Genomic DNA, 19,988 nt, shown 5'->3' on the forward strand with positions numbered 1-19,988 from the left:
TTTTCTGACTGAAGCGTGACATTGGGAGCACACCCTACTCACACTGAAGATGTCCAGAGTCATTCACAATTGGGAGCCCACCCTGGTCGAGCGCTTCAACTGCACACCCACTGCTGAGGACCGGCGCAACACGCTACTAGGAGCCCACCCCTGTCGAGCCTACTAACTTTACACCTACTTCTGCTGCAAATTGTAGCATGACGCGCCTTCGGGATCTCATCCCGATTGCGCGCCACTGCTCTCAGTAACAGCCTAATCCTGCTCTGCTACCTGTGGTAAGTTGTGTTTTCTTCTGGCCAGACGTGTCTGTCTGAATCCCCCGCACCGACTACCTGCACCCGATGAGTTTTTGCACAATTCCTGCATGTCTCTGTGGCCATGTTTACGTCATGTGGCTCAACCAATGAGTCATGAAAACTTGAGTCAGGTGTCACTGCATTCTTGCATTTTCAACAGCTGGTGTGGCTGCCATCACTGTCCTCTGAGGTCCTGCATAGTCCACAGCCAAGGTACGTGCAACCACTGTCATACCCTGCTACTTGGAACCCTGGTTTAAAGGAAAAGATACTAAATTTTGCCAGTGCACCTGAACTGAGCTTCCCATCAGCCCTCATCAACTTCATCGATACCTGTGCATACCAGTTTACCTCTCTTCTTCACCTCTTCAGGGACTATGTCATTGCTCCTACACCCGACTACTACAGTGAAAACACCCGTTCCAGCCAGGAACATGTTGACATCATCAGGCCCTGCGCAAAGCATCGTGACTCGATTGGTCATGTTTGGCGTATCATTTTTACTCCTGCTGGAACCACTGGCCCTCATGTCTGGCAAGGGTATGAGATTTCACTGGCAACAATGGCTGGAAGATTTTGAAGACTTCATGAAGGAGTCACAAGCCACTGACCCAGCTCAAAAACTCATTGCCCTGTGTAACTTAATAGGCAAAAGATGTTGGACAAATTATCAAGAAACTGCTGGCAGATGCAAAGACTTCTTTTCAAGTCGTACGTGAGGCACTCAACAGATGTAGTTTCACTAAAGGAACATTGACTATGAACAATACACCTTCAATCTTGCCTCCCAGAAAAAGGACGAGTCCATGGGGGAGTTTATTACTTGTATCAAACAACTAGCGTGCTACTGCACTTTTGATACCTTCATGACTTAAGATGCTCCTTCGTCTGCGCATCATAGAGGTATGTCATTCAGAGTCCCTGTGTCTCGTAAAGGAAAGCTATTCCCTGGATGAAATATAGGAAATGATAAGAATCAACAATCAATCTGAAGAACAGGCTAAGAAAATGGAGGCAGGAAAGTCCCAAAAACAAGAACAGGCGTTCTGCCTTCAAACACGCACAATGAACGTCGTCCGTTTGAACGCTGGCAGGTACCCAAATCCACAAATCGTCCCTGACCTACACATCATCATTGCAGTCCCAAACAGGTCAACAAGAGAAGAGAGCACCAGCTGGAAAGCTATTGCTTTGCACAAGAATACTGGTATGTAGGGTCATGCACTGTCATGGGTCACAGATGTCAGCGTTGCAGGAAGGACAATCACTTTGAAAAAGTGAACCGAGAATGTCAAAAATACATACGGAGAAATTCAAGGGGATTCAGATCTTGGCACCATGCACAGGCAGTATGTGACAGACGAGAACGCTCCATCAGCTCTTCACAATCAAGCATATGGTTGCACATTACATAGAGATCTCAACAAGCCGTGTCCTGTGAGTCAAGATCTCTCACGCCAATCTCCCAAGACTATGAGGAATATGTCTGCATGGCCGTTCATGATAGACAAAAGAAATACCTGATACTGCACATCCAAATGGGGAGCACCCAACAAAATTTGTGCTTGACAGTGGTGACCAATCAATTACATCTATGTCACAGAGTATAACGAAATTAACACAAAACTCAAGCTACATAAATATGCCATGTGAGAATACACCTGGATGTCTAACAAACTACTACCATGTCTAGGACAATTTCAAATGTCACTCACCTACAAGGGCAGAACTGTACAAGCTCAAATTCACGTCATTGATGGTAACCCTGGGCGTAGTTTGCGTAGTAGCGCTCCGCGAAGTGCACTTCTCACTACGCACGCTACGCGTAGCTACGCAAACTGCATAGTGCAGTAGGGAAATGCTGTTCAAACTCATTGCAAAGTGCCGGATGCTTGTCTGCACTGTGCAATCATTGCAAACGGCATCTTGCACAGTGCAAGCGGTCATTTTCTGCTGCTCGAGTAGATTTGTACTCGAGCGGCAGCTTTCTCAACGCGGACTGGTAGTTTCTCATTGCGAGTGTTCGCGAGCATACGCGACCACTCGCAATGAGAAACCTGACCATCCCGGGAGGTTTTTTTTCCACGCTCGCGATCAGCAACTTGATGTTGCTGATCGCGAACAAGGAAAAAGTCTCGCCGGGATGTTGATTTTGCTTGCTTGCGGTCGCCAACTTGATGTTGAGGACCGCGAGCAAGCAAAAAATGCTCGCTACGCTACGCGTTTTTGCACTGTGCTACGTGCAATTCGCGTAGTGTGTAGTAGCGCAAACTACGCATGCTCCGCGAGCGTAGCGTAGTACTACGCCCAGGGTTAATTGATGGTCCTGAAGCAGCAGATTTTCTCTTCAGTTTGCCCACTGCAGAACATCTGAAATTACTGGAAGTAGTATATTGGGTGGATGACGAACCAGACATCATAAACAAGTTCCCAAAACTATTCACAGGACTTGGGAAAATGGCTTATCTACAAATTTGTCTCCACATTAATGAACACGTGACACTTGTGGCTCAACATCACTGGAAAGTATAGTTTCATCTCCAAAAAGCAGTGGAGGATAAATTATGGGATCTACCCAGGGTGGATATTATTGAGAGATCGTCTGGACCAACTCCGTGGGTGTTCTCAGTAGTTGTAGTGCCCAAATGAGGATCAGAAGGAAAAGTGCGTCTATGTGCGGGTGAGAGCCACAAATAGCGCCATTGAACAAGAGATGCGGAAGGGCCCCACATCAGTGATATGATCACGCTGTTAAATGGGGTGAAAATCTTCTCAAATTTGGCCTTAACAAGGGCTATCCCCAGCTTAAACTCCCCGGAAATTGGAGAAGATATGGCTCCATGCCCGCACACCGGAAAACCACGCAGCCCACAAGGACGCCACCCGCAGACACCACCACCTCATCAGATTAGCCAAGAGATCCTCCTTCAAAGACCGCATGGACAACAACGCACACGACAGCAAAGAACTCTTCCGCATCGTAAAAGAACTCTCCAACTCCAGTGCCAATGCCAACGACATCCCTTCCTCACAGGAACTGTGCGACTCCCTCGCCAACTTCTTCCACCGCAAGATCGACGACATCCACAACAGCTTCGACACCACAACCGACCCGACCGCACCAGACCCCACCCCTCCTGCGAACACCATCAGCGCCAACTACCTGACCTCTTGGTCCAACGTCTGCGACGACAAGACGTGCAAGGTCATGAACTCCATCCACTCAGGATCGCCGACAGACCCGTGCCCACACCACATATTCAACAAGGCAAGCGCAGCCATCGCACCCCAACTACGGAAGGTCATCAACATCTCCTTCGAAACTGCGACCTTTCCGGACAGCTGGAAGCACGCCGAAATCAACGCCCTCCTCAAGAAGCCCAAGGCGGACCCCAAGGACCTCAAGAACTTCCGGCCCATCTCCCTGCTCCCGTTCCCGGCGAAGGTCATCGAGAAAATCGTCAACATGCAACTGACCCGCCACCTGGAAGCCAACAACCTCCTGGACCCGTCCCAATCCGGATTCAGACGAAACCACAGCACCGAGAGAGCCCTCATCGCCGCCACAGACGACATCAGGCGCCAATTAGACAATGGCGAAACATCAGCCCTCATCCTCTTGGACCTATCGGCCGCCTTCGACATGGTCTGCCACCGCACACTAAAGACTCGCCTCCATGAAACCGGTACTCAAGAGAAGGCCCTCGACTGGACCACATCCTTCCTCTCCGGCAGATCCCAGAGCGTCCGCCTCCCACCGTACCGATCCGAAGCCACCGACATCATCTGCGGCGTCCCCCAGGGCTCCTCCCTCAGCCCGACGCTATTCAACATCTACATGGCCCCCCTCGCACAAGTGGCCCGCCACCACAACCTCAACATCATCTCCTACGCCGACGACACTCAACTCATCCTCTCCCTCACTAAGGACCCACGCACCGCCAAATCCAACATCCACGACTGAATGAAGGCCATCGCCGACTGGATGAGGAGCAGCCGCCTGAAACTAAACTCGGACAAGACGGAGGTCCTCATCCTCGGACCCACCCCCTCAGCCTGGGATGCCTCCTGGTGGCCGACCACTCTGGGGACAGCACCGACACCGACCGACCACGTACGCAACCTAGGATTCATCCTCGACTCCACCCTCTCCATGTCCAAACAGGTAAACGCCGTCTCCTCCTCCTGCTACAACACCCTCCGCACACTTCGCAGAATCTACACATGGATCCCAGCCGAAACAAGAAGAACGGTAACACAAGCCCTCGTCAGCAGCAGATTAGACTACAGCAATGCACTCTACGCCGGAATCCGCTAAAAGACTACTGTCAATGTCAGCTTGTCGGTCATGACGGACCACCGTCGCCACTGCACATGTCCGAACTGCAGGAAGGCATATGGCAAGATGTGCGGCTGACTTCTTTGGCCCTTTGCAGTCAGACAAGTACATCCTTGTCATAATAGATGAATATTACCGATTCCTTATTGCCCAACATGGGTCATCTACCAAAGCAGCAATCACCATACCTGTACTGGATGAAGTATTTGCAGCGTGGGGCATTCCTAAAGTGGTCAAAATGGACAATGGACCTCCATTCAACGAACATGAGTTTCCTGAATTTGTCTGTCACCTCAACTTCAAACATCGGGAGATCACTCCCATGTGGCCTCAAGCCAATGGGATGGCGGAGAGGTTTATCGCTACGTTGAAGAAAATTATACAACAAGCCAAACTGTCAAGGCGGGATGTTCAGATGGCCCTGAATTAAGTACTGCAAGCCTACCGAACCACGCCTCACAGCACCACGGACAACTGTCCAGCCACCCTGTTGCTGGGCCGCGCCGTGCGCATGCGATTAGCCACCTGGGAAAATTCAGCCAGCTATGTTTATCAAATTACAGGCCACGAAGAGCTGGTGGAGCTTGATTGGACTAAGAAGGCCAAAATGAAAGAATATGCACACACTCATCGGAAAGCAAGGACATCGATTGTCCAGGAACAATACTGGGTACTCATCAGCAAGAAAAAGGGAAAAAGACAGACTGTTGGTATTATAAACATCCACTGCAAGTGACCGCACTGAAAGAAACTATGGACACAGCTGCCTTTTATAATTAGAGAATAACCCAAAATATCTCTCACATCAGAAACTGCGATCCAAAAACAAAGAAGTCGGTGGTCATCTCAGAAAATGACGTCCTCTGGGCTAATCGAGAACCAACCAGCGGACATGACCCTCAATCAATGAAAAAGTCAATCAGGTTACTTGTAAAGCACAACTATGCACCCGTAAGGGTCTCATGGTGCTGGGGGGGGGGGGGGCAGCTGGTCCGCCAGAGGCGCTGTGGTTCAGTCTTAAGGTCCTTCCTGAATTGAGGCAGTGACGGTGATTGCCTGAAGTGGAGAGGCAGGATGTCCCAGGTCTTTGCTGTGAGGTAGGAGCCAGATCTTTCTCTGGCCCTGGTCTTGCGGATACGTGGGATGGTAGCAAGGGCCAGTTGGGCAGAGCGAAGGTCTTTGGTGGGTGTGTGAAATGCGAGGCGGTGGTTAAGGTACCCAAGTCCTGTGTCATGTAGAGGTTTGTAGGCATGCATGAGGAGCTGAAAGGTGTTTCTTTTGTTGACTGGGAGCCAATGGAGGTCTCTCAGGTGGCCGGTCCTGTTGCTGCAGCAGGGGATGTTGAGTATGAGTCTGGCAGGGGCATTCTAAATGTTCTGCACTTTCTTGAGGAGTTTCTGGGTGATGTTGGCTTAGAGGGCGTTGCTATAGTCGATTCTGTTGCTGATGAGTGCATAGGTGACCGTCTTTATGGACTTGGTGGGAATCCACTTGAAGATGTTTCAGAGCAGGCATAGCATGCGGAAGCAGTATGATGAGATGGTGTTGACCTGCAGGTTCAAGGTAGGCGAGGATGCCAGGATGATCCTAGATTTCGTGCGTGGTCTGTGGGTGTGGGGGCGTTCCACGTGCTGCGGGCCACCACAAGGTTGTCCCAGGCAAAGGGGGTGGAGCCCATGATGAGAATTTGGGTCTTCTCTGAGTTGAGCTTGAGGCAGCAGTTCTTACTCCAGGTGGGGACAGCCTTCATCTTGTCATAGAAGTTGGTCTTGGTGACTGTGGGTGCGTTGGTGAGGGAGAGAATAAGCTGGGTGTTGTCGGCGTAGGAGACGATGTTGTGTCGGTGGTTCCTGATGATGACTGTGAGCGAGAATATATAGATGTTGAAGAGAATGTGGCTCTGGGAGGAGCCCTGAGACACACCACAACTAATCTCTGTAGGTTTGGAGTGGAATGGTTGTAGTCTGGCTCTCTGTGTTTGGCCGGTGAGGAAGGAGTGGATCCATTCCAGAACTGTGTTGCGGATGCCGGCATCGTGGAGTCTTGCCCATAGGGTGCGGTGAGAGATGGTATCAAAGACAGCTGAGAGGTCCAAGAGGATGAGGGCTACAGTTTTGTCTTGGTCAAGGAGGGTGCACACATTGTTTGTAGCAGCGAGGAAGGTGGTCTCTGTGCTGTGGTTGCTTCGGAAGCCGAATTGGGAAAGGTCCAGGATGTGATTTGCTTCAATGAACTCAGAGAGTTGGGCGTTGATGGCCTTCTTGACAACCTTGGCTGGGAAGGGGAGAAGAGAGATGGGTCTGAAGTTCATGAGGTCAGCTGAGGGTTCCTTAAGCAAGGGGTTGATCTCTGCATGTTTCCAGTCTTCCGTGAAGGTGGTGGAGTTGATGGAGCAGTTGATGGGACGGCAGAGATCGGGGGTGATGGTGGTGCCAGCTCTGTTAAAGATGTGGTGTGGGCAGGGGTCCAAGGGTGCTCTGCAGTTGATGCTCTTCACGAACTTGAGGGTGTTGTCTGCGGTAAAGGGTCTGCTGGGGTCCGGTGTTGTTGGGTGCAGTGGTTGCGGGTGTGGTGAGAGGGTCCTGGGTATCGAGGCTGTAGAAGCTGTCATCCCCTTAATATGGCAGTGAAAGAAGGTGCCTAGGTGCAGAGGTTTTGGGAGGAAGAAATGTCTGATGTCTCTGTACTGGGTCTGGCAAATTCTTTGACCACGCCGAAGAGTTCTTTCCTGTTGAGTGCGCTGGTGTTGATTTTTTCTTGTAGGGATGCTTTCTTTGATGTTTTAATGAGGTGGTGGTATGTGGTGACGGCGGTTTTGAAGGCTGAGTGGTCTTCCAGGGTTGTGCTGCTTCTTCATCTCTTCTGGAGCCATCTACAAGTGCATCTGGATTCATGAAGGGCGGGAGAGAACCAGCTGGCTTTCTTGGGGTGCTGCTTGCCTGAGGCTTTTTTCAGTGGAGCCAGGGTGTCAGTGCAGTTGGAGATCCATCAGTGGAGGCTGCGTTCTGGGTGCTGGCATCCGTGAATGTCAGTGGCGGGATTCTGCTGAGGCAGGTGGTGAGTTGTACTTCTGTGAACTTGTTCCAACATCTGTGAGGGTAGCAGTGGGCATGGTAGTGTACAGTGGGTTTGGTGAAGGAGAAGTTGACGCTATTGTGGTCGGTCCACAGGAGCTTGGTGCCGTGGCGGCAGGTGATGTTTTCACTGACGGAGAAGATGGGGTTGAGCGTGTGTCCGGCTGAGTGGGTTGGGGAGGTGACCTATTGCTTGAGCTTGACGGGGGCGAGGTTCTCCAGCAGAGACACAGTGTTTTTGCTGTTGGAGTTGGATCCTCACTCCTCTCCTTCTGTAGTGGAGCTGATGGAACCAAGTTTGTTATGCTGGTCACAGTGATCATGTCTTAGACCTGCACATCTCATTAAAGAAATCTAAAGACTTATATCTCAACTAGAATAAGTTTTGCAAGTGGGTGGTAGTAATGTTGTAATAGAACGATAGGAGAAGAGCGCTAGGACTCTGCATGTGAAGGGAATCCATGGAAAGGGAAGCAGACAGGGAACCGGAAAGGGAGGAGTCGGGCAGATAGGTGCAGAGGGAACAGTGAAGGTTGGAGAAGCCTGAGCTTTTCTAAATGTAATACAATAAAAAAGAAGTTATAGCACATTCAGTGCTTAATTTGTAAAAAAATAATAAGTGCCAGGTCTCTTGTCAGTAGGCCACTGCAACTTGCACCAGACATTGCTCCTACTATGCTGCCAATGATAGTAACAACACAACTACTAACCATCACACTCCTAAATGTGTACCAGCTTGGACTATTTCAAGCCCCGAAAGCTAAAAGAATGGCTTGGGGAGGATGTAATAGTCATTTTAAATGTAATTGAATTAATAATTACCTGTTATTGTGGCCATCTCTAAATTAGCCAGACAGCGCTAACTTGTGGCAGACTGTCACAAGTGCCGGTGTTGACATTTAAGTGCTGATGCCGAGCACCGAAAACCACAGGCTCAAATTAAGTAGTGAGCACATTAGACTGTTGTGCATCATTTAATACTCTAACAATAGTACAAAGGTAAGTGGAAGTGTATTCTAATAAGGTCACAGCAAGGAGACCAACAGCCAGGGTCGGCCCACTGCTTTCTCACAGTGGGAGTAGCAGAAACATAGAATGGTATTTTAAATACCATTTTATGTTTCTGCTTCTCGCACTGTGAGAAAGCAGAAGGGTATGCCTGGTTGGGGGCTCAGGTCTTCTGGAGTCCAGGGGAGGAGTGGCTTGTCCACTCTGAGTGCGCTGACTGTTTGGTCGGCCCCAGGGCCGACCAAACCAGTCATACGCACTCTGCATTTTCTATATGTAGGCTGCATACATAGAGAAAATGGCCTCCTCATAAACGCCTGTGGGGTCAGCCTCCCAGCCAATCACAACACTGCCATTGCAGTGTTGTGATTGGCTTAAGGGAGGGGAGGGAGGCTGCCTATGGCTGCTTCCTATTCAGACAGAGGACGCGGGATGGGCGGGCAAACGCAAAAGTAAGTTAACGTAAGTTTATTTTTAATAGTAATCTCCCCCATGACACCCTCCCCACGGGACCCCCTCCCAGTGTGACCCCCTCCCCGCACGACCCTTTTCCTGCGCGTCCCCTCCACCCACGAGTCACACCAGCCCCGACTGCCACCAGCCATCAGGCAGCCAGGCAACTGTCAACTGCCTTCAGTAGAATCCTCCTTTGACATCAGCATGACATGTACACTAAGGGTGGGCGGAGTTGGCGGAGTGCCACTTCGTGGAATTCCACAGAGTTGGCTAAAAACTACATGGAATTCCGCTTCGCCCCCTGCCCCACCCCGAGCAGGCTTTCCGCCACAGCGCTCCTCTGCTTCCGTGTCCTGCCCCGGCTGTCCTCCTCCTCCTGGCTGTCTCCGTTTCCACTCCAGGCTCACTCCCAGACAAAACGAAACTCCTGTTTTTCGTCTTGGGAGAACTGCGCGTGCGCATGCGCATGCGCAGTCGTCCGGAGAGTGATGTAGGTGATGTAGGGGTTTTGTTTTGCCTGCACGCGAGCCTGGAGTGGATATTAGACAATAAATCAACAAGAGAAAGAGGAAAGGATTGGAACCACTCTCAGTCCCCCAAATGACAATATATATCAAACAACAAAAGAGTGAGGCCAAAAGAGAGAAAAGCCAGCAAGAGGAGTCACTCTTGTTTTTTAAAAGAACCCTCACTGGCCAACCTAGTTGGTGACATGCTTCATCATCGGGTTTCCACCAGAGAGGCCGAGTGCCTCCCTGGTGTGCTACGACGCCTGACACCAGCGGACCGGGTATTCTTGTGTTCAGTCAGTGTGAGAAAAGTGAAGGTGGAGAAGTTAAAAATGCCTTGATTTTATCCAGCAAAAAGTTTTATTAGTGGAAAATCAGGCACAGTTAAAATCAGTGTGATGGATGTTTTAGGCTGGGTAAATTGGCCAGCTGCATCCTGTGTGATAAAGTGAATGTGGTCAACATGTTTCTGCCTCTAATCGCCCTTAGTGAGGCATTTGTCAGGACCATCAACCACGGCGGTATGCGCACGCTAAGGCGCACCCTGACCAGTGGTTGTAAAAATTTGTAGATAATGCAACTTACAGTTTTTTGTATGCAGCCCTCAGAATTTCTGAAAGCCAAAGTGTTTCTGTAAAACAAGAAAGACAAACAGACAGAGCAAGTCACAAACAGAGGATGCTTGATAATCTTAATATATGCTTTGTCTGTTGGTGAATGATGCGCATGCTGTGCTCTTCGGGGTACAGCAGTAAGCGTATCTCAGAAGGCTACTGTGCTATTTGGTGAGAGTAGTGCGTGAGTCTTTAGCACTAACAATCAATACTGACATAGTGATCCGGTATGTGCCGACAATAAGGATTGTTCATACCGGTAATTTGAAACAGGGGCATATTCCCAGTCCTGTATGCATACTCGGGCATTGCCGGTAGATTAATTGTTAAAAACAAGTGAGCATGACTAATTCAATGTAGCCACAAGCAATTGTGAGGCTTGTGAACGCAAGATGGCAAGCAAACTTAAAATATGGAGAGAACCAGCTTACATCAGGTGTAGGGTAGCCTTACACCATGGGTCATGGGGGGGGGGGCAGTGGGTTGTAGTCACACGCTGAAAAATATAAGAATAGAAAAGAGATAGTCCAGAAACCAAGTGTTACGGGTGAAAAATACAGAGTTACCTTGGTTTGCAGCAGAAATGGATATCGTACTCACTACTCCAAAGCCGGGCACCCGTTTGGTACCTGAATACTCCCGTCTGCTGGACCCCGTGGATAATGCCATTGCCGGGTTGGGACGCTTAAGTAGTATAAATCACACCATCGCCGAACCCAGAAGCAACAGGGGGGTGTCCCGATGACGTGGAGATGCACGCCCGTGCACTTGAAGCCAATCGTGAACAGTGGTAAACTAGAATGTCAACCCACACGCAGTGAGGCGAAACCCCTATTGAGTACTGAAACATTATTGAGATGCACAAATGTTGTTGTGCAATGATTATATGATATCATCAAAACTGGCATTACTAAAAATAAAGAACAGGCTGATACCAGGCAACCGAATGTTGTGCTGGTACGGATATTTCAGAATTTGCACACTGGCCAGGTCAAAAATACGATATTACAGTAAAGGCAATCCTGCACGCTGAAAGTCAGCTTGGGGCATTATAGACAGTGCTCGCTACCCAGGTCAGATACTACTGTGTTACAGTAAACACAATACTGTCAGCTGGGTGAACCAAAGGCAGTGTGTTTTTGGTACCTTGCGTATATTCAGGGGTGTCATTGTTGGCAGGCTCATAACCCAGAGATGGTATAGGTTATTGTTGCTTGTAATGAGTACCCAAAATATTTAACATGACCACTAGGTAGTCACTAGGACTTGGTATGACCATACACGTAGTATTATATATGTATATTAATGAATCTAGCCCGTTGGGAATATAGACATGTTCTGGTGGTCACATGTGTGCTAGGCAATTACAAGTGCACCTAGCGTCGTAAAACAGACCCCCACTGGATGTTATCATTGAGTCTCTGTGTGTGTGTGGCAAGGTGGTAAACCCACCGTTGCTCTTTCTCAAAGAGTGTTTTCGACAGGTTATTCCCTGGTTTGCCTTGTTCAATGATTGTCCAGCGTAAATCATTAGTCGTGCTGTTTGATTGAAGAAAGTGTTCACTCATCCTGGTGGTACTCTTTTTGCACCGGATATTACTCCAGTGCTCACACACTCGTCGTTTTATTTTCCATGTGGTCATGCCCACATACCTCAACCCACATGGACATGTGATGAGGTACACCACATTAGTGGAATTACAATTAGTTTGGGAACGCTGCGTTCAGATCTTACCATGTTCAAGGTTCAGGGATTTTGTGTGTGTAGTCAGATGGCATATGCTACAATTTCCACATGGGAAATGCCCTGTGACTTTAGGTAACCCCCAGGCGTTCAGTACAGAAGGAGTATCGTTATTGTCTGTTCTTCTTGGACAGGTATGAACCAGACCGTCCCTGATGCTCCTGGCATTTTTAAATGAGAAAAGTTTTTTTTTCCATTTTCTGTTGTTGCTTTCAAGTATCCTCCAATGTTTGTTTATCGACGAAGTCACAGTGTTTGAAGCTACACAGTACGTGGTAACGCAGGTGAGCGGGACCCCCTCAGTTTGCAACTCTTCTTAAGTATCCTCTCAGGGTAGCCACGGTTCCGGAGTTTGGCTGTTAAATCAGCCGACTGGGAGCGGTTCCGTGCCCTGCCCCGGCTGTTCTCCTCCTCCTGGCTGTCTCCGTTTCAACTCCAGGCTTGCTCCCAGACAAAACGAAACTCCTGTTCTTCGTCTTGGGAGAAGTGCACATGCGCGTGCGCATGTGCAGTTGTCCTGAGAGTGATGTAGGGGTTTCGTTTTGCCTGCGCGTGAGCCTGGAATGGAGAGAAGACAGCCAGGAGGAGGAGGACAGCCGGGGCAAGGCACGGAAGTGGAGGAGTGCAGTGACGGTAAGCCTGCTCGGTGTGGGTGGCACTGTGCCAGGGCAAACTCCGCTACACCACGAAGCCGAAGATTTTTGCTGAACTCCGCACTCTGAGCGGAGTGCGGAGTCGCGAAAAATCCGCAAACTCCGCCGGCGTAGCGGAGTTGAACTGCTACGGTTAATATACACATTCCAATACTAACGTAATGAATGAGAATCCATCTATTATTAAATAAGGCGGTTCACATAATTCTACACTGGTGTCAAATATATTGATCACAATTTATGACTAGTATTTTGCGACCTGTTTTTTCTACCTCTGATGCTTTATTTCCTACCTCTGGTGCTTTATTTCTTGAAGCGTTCCCTCCTTGCTTTTCCCCTAGAGCTTCAGTTAGGAATAGGAGTTTATTGCTAGGGCTGGGGCACAGAGTTACCCTGTGATATCATTAGGGTGAAAAGATTCCTAATGTCTCTTGCAGTACACAGCTGCATTTCAGTCAGTCAACATCCAGGAGGAAACGCCAGCAGTGGGAATAGAGGGAGTTAGCTAAATATGGAGTGAGCAGGCAACCCTGCCTGCGCCTCTCGAAAGTTTGGGTTTCCTCCAAAGTGCAAGCTGCTCCAAAGATAGCCCAGAAAATAAGAAATTAAAATCTCATATCCAGCCACCAAGACCTGCGTAGTATTCATAATTCACACGCCCTCTGCCAAACAAAAACAGAAGCAACTGGTAGTAATGAAAACATTGCACTGGGGCTTACTTTAATGAACTGGGTGCGTTCGCCAGAGGGAGATTAGCCACCAGATTGAGTTCGCTATCTGTATTATGGCTTCAGACACTTCGTGGAAGAAATTCCCCTTGTGTTTTTCTACTTGCAACTCTATACGCCAAGACAGGCTTTGCTAAAAGGTTAACCAACGTCCTCGGGCACAAATGCTGCTATAAACTGAAGCTCGCAAAGAGGCCTGGCGTATTTTGCCACCTGCTTAAGACTGGATAATCCTGCAGGATACATTTTGAAATTTGATTTTTTTCATCTGCTTTTTTATCAAAGGTTCCCTCCCGTCTGTCAGCTTTCTGACACGTCCCATGTGTGGAGAAATGAAACGCGCCACTTCTCTACCGAAGTCGCTGCGACAAATTCGATCCTTTCTTTTGGTTTCTCTTTGTTTAATTACATGTCACGCCCGGATAAAATGTTTTGTGAAATTTCTACGGTGCGAGCAGTAATTAAAACAGCAGAACTTGATACAGGCACGTGACCGCTATGAAGCGCTGGCTCTGTCTGCAAAATGGAGCCTACGGCAGCCCCGACGCTGGCGGTCATGCAATGACAAAAGATTCCGCAGCGGGCAGTGCCAGAAACACTACATTTGGATGTGAACTAAACATCAATGAAAAAGAAGCATTGGCAAAAACAGTAGAGGAGGCCTTAACCAGCTGGTACCATGGTTATATTTTTATTGCAATGGTATGCCACAAAAAAAGGAGTGAAACAAAAAGAAAACATACTGCCACCCAAAAATGGCGGCTGTTTGCTTGAAATATACATTTTACATTAGGGATTACCCATGGATTTATTAGAACAGTATACATAGGTGTTCTAGAACTGCTCTAAAGACCATTTTTGTGTTTCTATTTACATCACAGAAATTAGCATTCTTTTTGGCACAAAGGAATGGTACTATTTGATTTGAAATAATGTAACTTGAAGACATCGTTTAAACACACAAGGTGGACTAAAACAATTAAATGGATAAAGAATGGAACGAACAAGCACCGGAAATGTAAAACATTGCATTCCAGCTCTGGAACTGACGTTCACATCTTTTTAGGTGGAATTGTATATGTGTAATAGATTCAATGGCTGTAATGGTCTCCCCCATTGACTCATGCGTTATGATATGATGGGCAGAAAGAACACGAAAATGAGAGTTGAGTAGATCAATGGATGAAGAAGGTGGATGACTGAAAGCCCTTCTGTGTAAGTTTTTTATTTCGTTTTTTGATTTAATGAGGCATTAAGCTTAGCCCAGATATAACAATGTAGCTCAGCACGCCTAGTGGCTTCCATAAAAAGATATGAAAGTGCATTTCACAATATTAATGGTATTTCAATTGTTATCTACTAAGAGTCTTATGTAAGCACCATGGAGGTGGCCTGGTGAGGGCAGTGGCAGGGGGGACAACGAAGGGAGATGATGGTGCCTGGAAGATATATTCAATGCTTGTGCAACCAGCAGAACTTGGTTTTAACCCAAACTTTCGCACATGTCTAAATGGTGTATTCCTGAGCAAATCATTTTGTCCCTTTGTCACAGTCCCCATTGCCGCAAAGACTGACAGTGATAACAAATAGGCTAACCCTCAGAATTAAATGCTATCTACAAATGTTTGACAAACCGATAGCTTTGCCTTCCTTTTGCCCTATAAATAGGTGTTCACAAAGTCCATTGAAACTCAAAGAAGAGGTACATGTTTCTCTCACAAACAAAACAGACAGAGCACTAAAAGCTTGCTTCTTAAACGATGAAAGTCAGGAACTGCTGCACACTGATTTGGTTCTTATCTTATACTCTCTGAAAGGTGCCCTGCATGGCTTTTCCACCCTCCTGTCCTCTTGCTCCCAGAGACCACCATTGTGCCAAGTTTTGTGCTTCAATTCAGAGTCCAAGACCTCTTTTGGCTAAGGGAGGGTGAAGAAATATGATCTTGATGTGCCATTAAGGGAATAATCTCCTTCGTCTATTATGGGTATACGCTCTTTTGTGGCGCTCAATTATGTTTCGGGTATTTAGTGGTTAAGGCCTACTGATCTCCATGTCAAATTCAAGCTGCCTTCTCTAGGTGTAAGCTAAATGCATGCTACTTTCAGCGTGGTCCCAGCTGGATGGATGCATGCTTACAACCTTGGTATCGCACCCTTAGAGGTCCAGCTCTAAGCATGGCACTTATTCCACACCTGAACCACAGATGGTCATATCCATGCCTAAGAAAGAGTTGAGTCTCAGATGTCGGAGCAATTTGGAATAAAGGCATCTTCAAACCTAGCCATTTACTGACAAGCTAAACATCTAAGAAGTCAGTAGAAATGGTACTGTTGAGACAGGAATATCCCCTGCGTGGTAAACAGGTTTGTACCACTACCCTGAGTGCCCGATTGCTTGTCAAACAGGTATCCTGGAATTTATTTTGTCCTAGGGGTCCCATTGCTCTTGCATGTATGTATAAGTCTAGGCCTGTCCCAGCTCATGCACGTTTAAGAACCTGTTATGTGACCTGTGCGAGTTGCACCAAACAAGCTCTCATAATGGGTATTGGACTCCTGTCCATGCCCGGGGTGCTTCACATGAGGCGATGATGGTGATGTGCTGGGTGTTGGGAGTCTTTAGTGTGACCAGGCATTTTTCTCTGTTTTCAGGATAGGTGAGCCTGCTGCCTCTTCTCATATAAGGTTCTCTGTTATGTGAAACTTAGAACATTGCACTGAAATTCCAGCTCTATGTTTAGCCCAGGTATGCACTATGAGTGTGTATGGCCGCAGGACTCAGTGTGTTATGAAAGTCTGAACACACAAACCAAGGGAATCTGTTTTGGGTGTCCCTGGTTTACCATGGATCAAGATGGACAATGAGCCCAACTTTCCCAGTTAGTGGAAATGCATTATGTGCATTACTGTAGAAGGGGTCGGACTGCAGTTTCTGCTGTTCAAGGTGAGGCCATTTCTAACCAGGGCCTGCTCATTTGTCTGTCCTTGATTACTGCCTCTGATGACAAACACGATGACAACTACATGCAAAGATCTCACACTTCTTTGCACTCATGTTTTGGATAATCCTTCTTTGAGTCAGTTCCTTGGCTACCCTCTGTGAGAGCCATAACCTAGCACAAGAGCTGTCTCTGAGGAAGAGCCAGAAAATGTTACCCAAACTGGTTCTGAAACCTTAGTCAGCATATCCACATCCCCTGTCTGGAAGATGTGAATAAAGTGTTATCTAAACACCCACACTTTGTACCAGTTCCAAGTTCTTTGTGTCCAAGGAAGGGAGTGCTCCATGAAGTACTTGAAGGACTCCTGTATGACTAAGGCTGGTGTCTGCAAGACAGGCAATAACCCAGTGGGGCTAGGATAGCACCTGAAGTTTCTGAAACTTGCTGAAGAAGCAGATGGATGGTGTAGTACCTGGAAACCTGCCTGCCCACTCAGAGAAGGAAAGAGAGTACCTGGCCCTGCAGGAGGAGAGGCTGTCCAGGAAGAGAAGCTACATGCGTTTCTGGTGTGAGAAGGAAAAGAAGTTACTGAGTGCTATTGGGAGCAAAGCCAGAGCCACCCGTGTTGTCAGTAGTCTCTCAGCCACCCATCACAGACCCTGCAAGCCAAGAAGTCACCCAAAGCCTTGGTGTTGCTGCTGATCAATGCCCCAACAAAGCCAGAGGAGGAGCTGATGTCAGCGCTGAAGCATGAACTGATCTTGACCTGAAGTCCACAACTCAACCCCCCCACATGAATCTGACCCGCAGTAGTTCACAACATGACTCCTTTAAATCCTGCATGGAGGCCACGTTTGACTTGACTGGTTTCCGCTGAGCAGTCTTGCTGTCCTCTTCCCTCACTGTGGCTCCAGTCCAAAATGAATATGTCACTGTGGTCCTGTGGCAGTGGAGACACCACTGAAAGCACCAGCCAAAGGAGTGCCAAGTACACACGCTGGCTGTGACAATGTGCGCATGTAATGGACCCTCACAAAGAGACTAAAACAGATGCATAGACTGTGTCCAGCAGCAAGAAGAGTGACTGTTGAATAAAATATGCATTTAATTTGGATACAATCTCTTGAACTGAACTGAGAACTGTTTGAGTGGATTTAGATCAAGCAAACTACAGTGCTGTGCTTAATCTGTGCCTATGACTAGAATTGAGCTTCATACACTGTATCAACCCCTACAACAATGAGCAGGCATCAACCAGATGGGTCGCTTTACTAGGGATCAGAGTTGCAATTGCACTCCTGCATCTGAGCCCTACTTATATATGTCACAACACCTTTTGCTGTTGTAATAAAGTAATTTGTTTTTACTAAGTATAGCACTAGGCTAGATAACATAATTATTTTGTTTGTTGGTTCTCCATTCAGTTTTGAGCTCTTGCTCCCATCTCAACCTCCCTGAGAAGCCTTTGACTGCTCACCCATGCTACGATGAGAGTCAAGTACAGAAAAGGTTGTACTTGGCCAGTTTGCACAGCCATAGTAGGACAGACCACAGGACACCAGTCACAAACTACCTCAACCAAAACGGTTGAAGCCAAGAAGCCCGCCCCTTGAACAGAGTTCCACAGCTTCTTCCGAGCAGTCAAAGACTTTTACCTATTAAGCAATGCTTATTAATGATTTGTAGCTGGACAAATGTATACCTCACTAGATGAGATGATAGAGCGAGGTTGTTAATAGTGGTTCCCTGCCCGCATTTGGACATTGGTGAGATCTTAGTCTGGGGAGGGACTTCATCCCCCAGACTGTACTGAGATGAGGGGTTCGGAGAACAGCAGCGACACGCATTTAAAAGCCCGATCAGTCCCGCAGAGTGGGACACACCTGGGCAAAGACCAGGCCAAGAGCGGGCCCATCTGCGTCCATCAGTGGCCGTAAGAGGCCGGGCCCCCTCTTTTACCGGAACTATGGGGAAAAGGAAAACTGCATCTGGCGCGACAGAGGGTGACGGGACGACCACAATGGATTCCTTTCGGGCCTGCTCAGTGAGCATCTTCTCAAAGGAAGTTGCACTTACTGAAAGGTGTCTGTCTTTGGAGGAGGTAAGGGGCAACACACTTGTTTCTAATAATCCCAAGAGCCGGTTATTCATGCGGGGCCTAATGAAGGAGCAGTCAAACTTTGGCCGCATGCTTCCACAGTAGGCACAGAGCCTGTGGTTTTTCCAATGCAGAAAATTCACCTATCATGGAACCTCCAGTCAAAAAGAACAGGGGTGGGACCCAGCTCAAAAAAGGGCCACTAAACTCTAAGGGGCCTAAATTGAAGGACAATGTTATTCCACTACTGACTTCCTCTAATATGAACAAACGTTGTACCAGGATAGAATCCTTGTTTAAACTATATGGACATTCCAGTGTATGATCGCCTTGATGAAGTAGAGATAAGTGTATTCCCAGTTATTAACACTGGCCAGGACCCACTTCACCTCTGAGGTTCCTCTGACGCCCCTGACCCTTCCTATTGCCCCAAGCCATAAGGGCAGTATGATACATGTACCCACACACATCACAACTCCGATTGGCACTGACTTAAGACCCAGGGGTGTTACTCCAGCCCAGACCCAAATAAGACAGGCACCATCCACCCAGATACATGACCCTGCATTTACCATTCCCTCTCACAGGTGTTACCACCTGGACATGTAGGTGATAGGGGGCTAGGGACCCCACATCGAGGTTGGGCAAGGAAGCGTAGGAGACGTGCACGGGTAACTATGACAGAGAGCCCATGTTTTGAATCTCCCCCGGCAGCGTGCCCTTATGTCTTGATTCTGGTGAACATTCCAAGTTTGAAACAAACCCAGACTGAGAATACAGACCAGTTAATCTCAGAAGTCTTTCACTGGCTAGAAAGGTTTAGAGATCATGATCCCTATCTATATGATCACATCTTGATGGCAAGGAGAGTCGACTCTGGGTAGGGTCATCTCGCAAAACAATCGCTGGTGATTGTGCAGTAGTTCATTTTGACGATCCAAGAATTGTTACAACCATCCTATGGCAACTCACTTCTCCCACACCAAGTGTTTGCCAGATTTCTGCTGTTCCATTAGGGCTTTTCTATAAACCTCAATATCTTGCCCCCTCCATCTCTGGCGCAGGCAGACCAATCCACAGAGATCATAACGTGCAAAACCGCGCATTTGGCCCACCTAGTGTGAAGTTGTACAATAGATTTTCACCCCTGGAAGTGTTGGATGAGTGAGACTGACTAAACATTATGTATGAAGAGGATCCTTTTGATAGTGGGGAGGATTGCCAACCGCAGGCCCCGGCAGTCGCCAGCAGGACTGTTGGCGCCATTGAACCAGTTAAGCTCTTATCCTAGAATAGAGCAGGTTTGCAGAAAAAATTGGGAGATTGGGACTGGGCCAATGTGATCCTGCCTACAAGAAACAAGGGAGACCGCTCCAAGTTATCTAGATGAGTTTCACTCATTCCACCCTTCAGCTATTCCTCCAAGCGCTACCAGAGCTAAAGGCGGTTTAATTATACCGGAAATGAGGTGTATAAAACATTTTTCAATGATATATTCGAGTTTTGATGAGTCAACTGAACTTGGTG

The sequence above is a fragment of the Triturus cristatus genome, chromosome 3_2, assembly GCF_964204655.1.
Source record: "Triturus cristatus chromosome 3_2, aTriCri1.1, whole genome shotgun sequence".
In the NCBI taxonomy this organism is placed as follows: domain Eukaryota; kingdom Metazoa; phylum Chordata; class Amphibia; order Caudata; family Salamandridae; genus Triturus; species Triturus cristatus.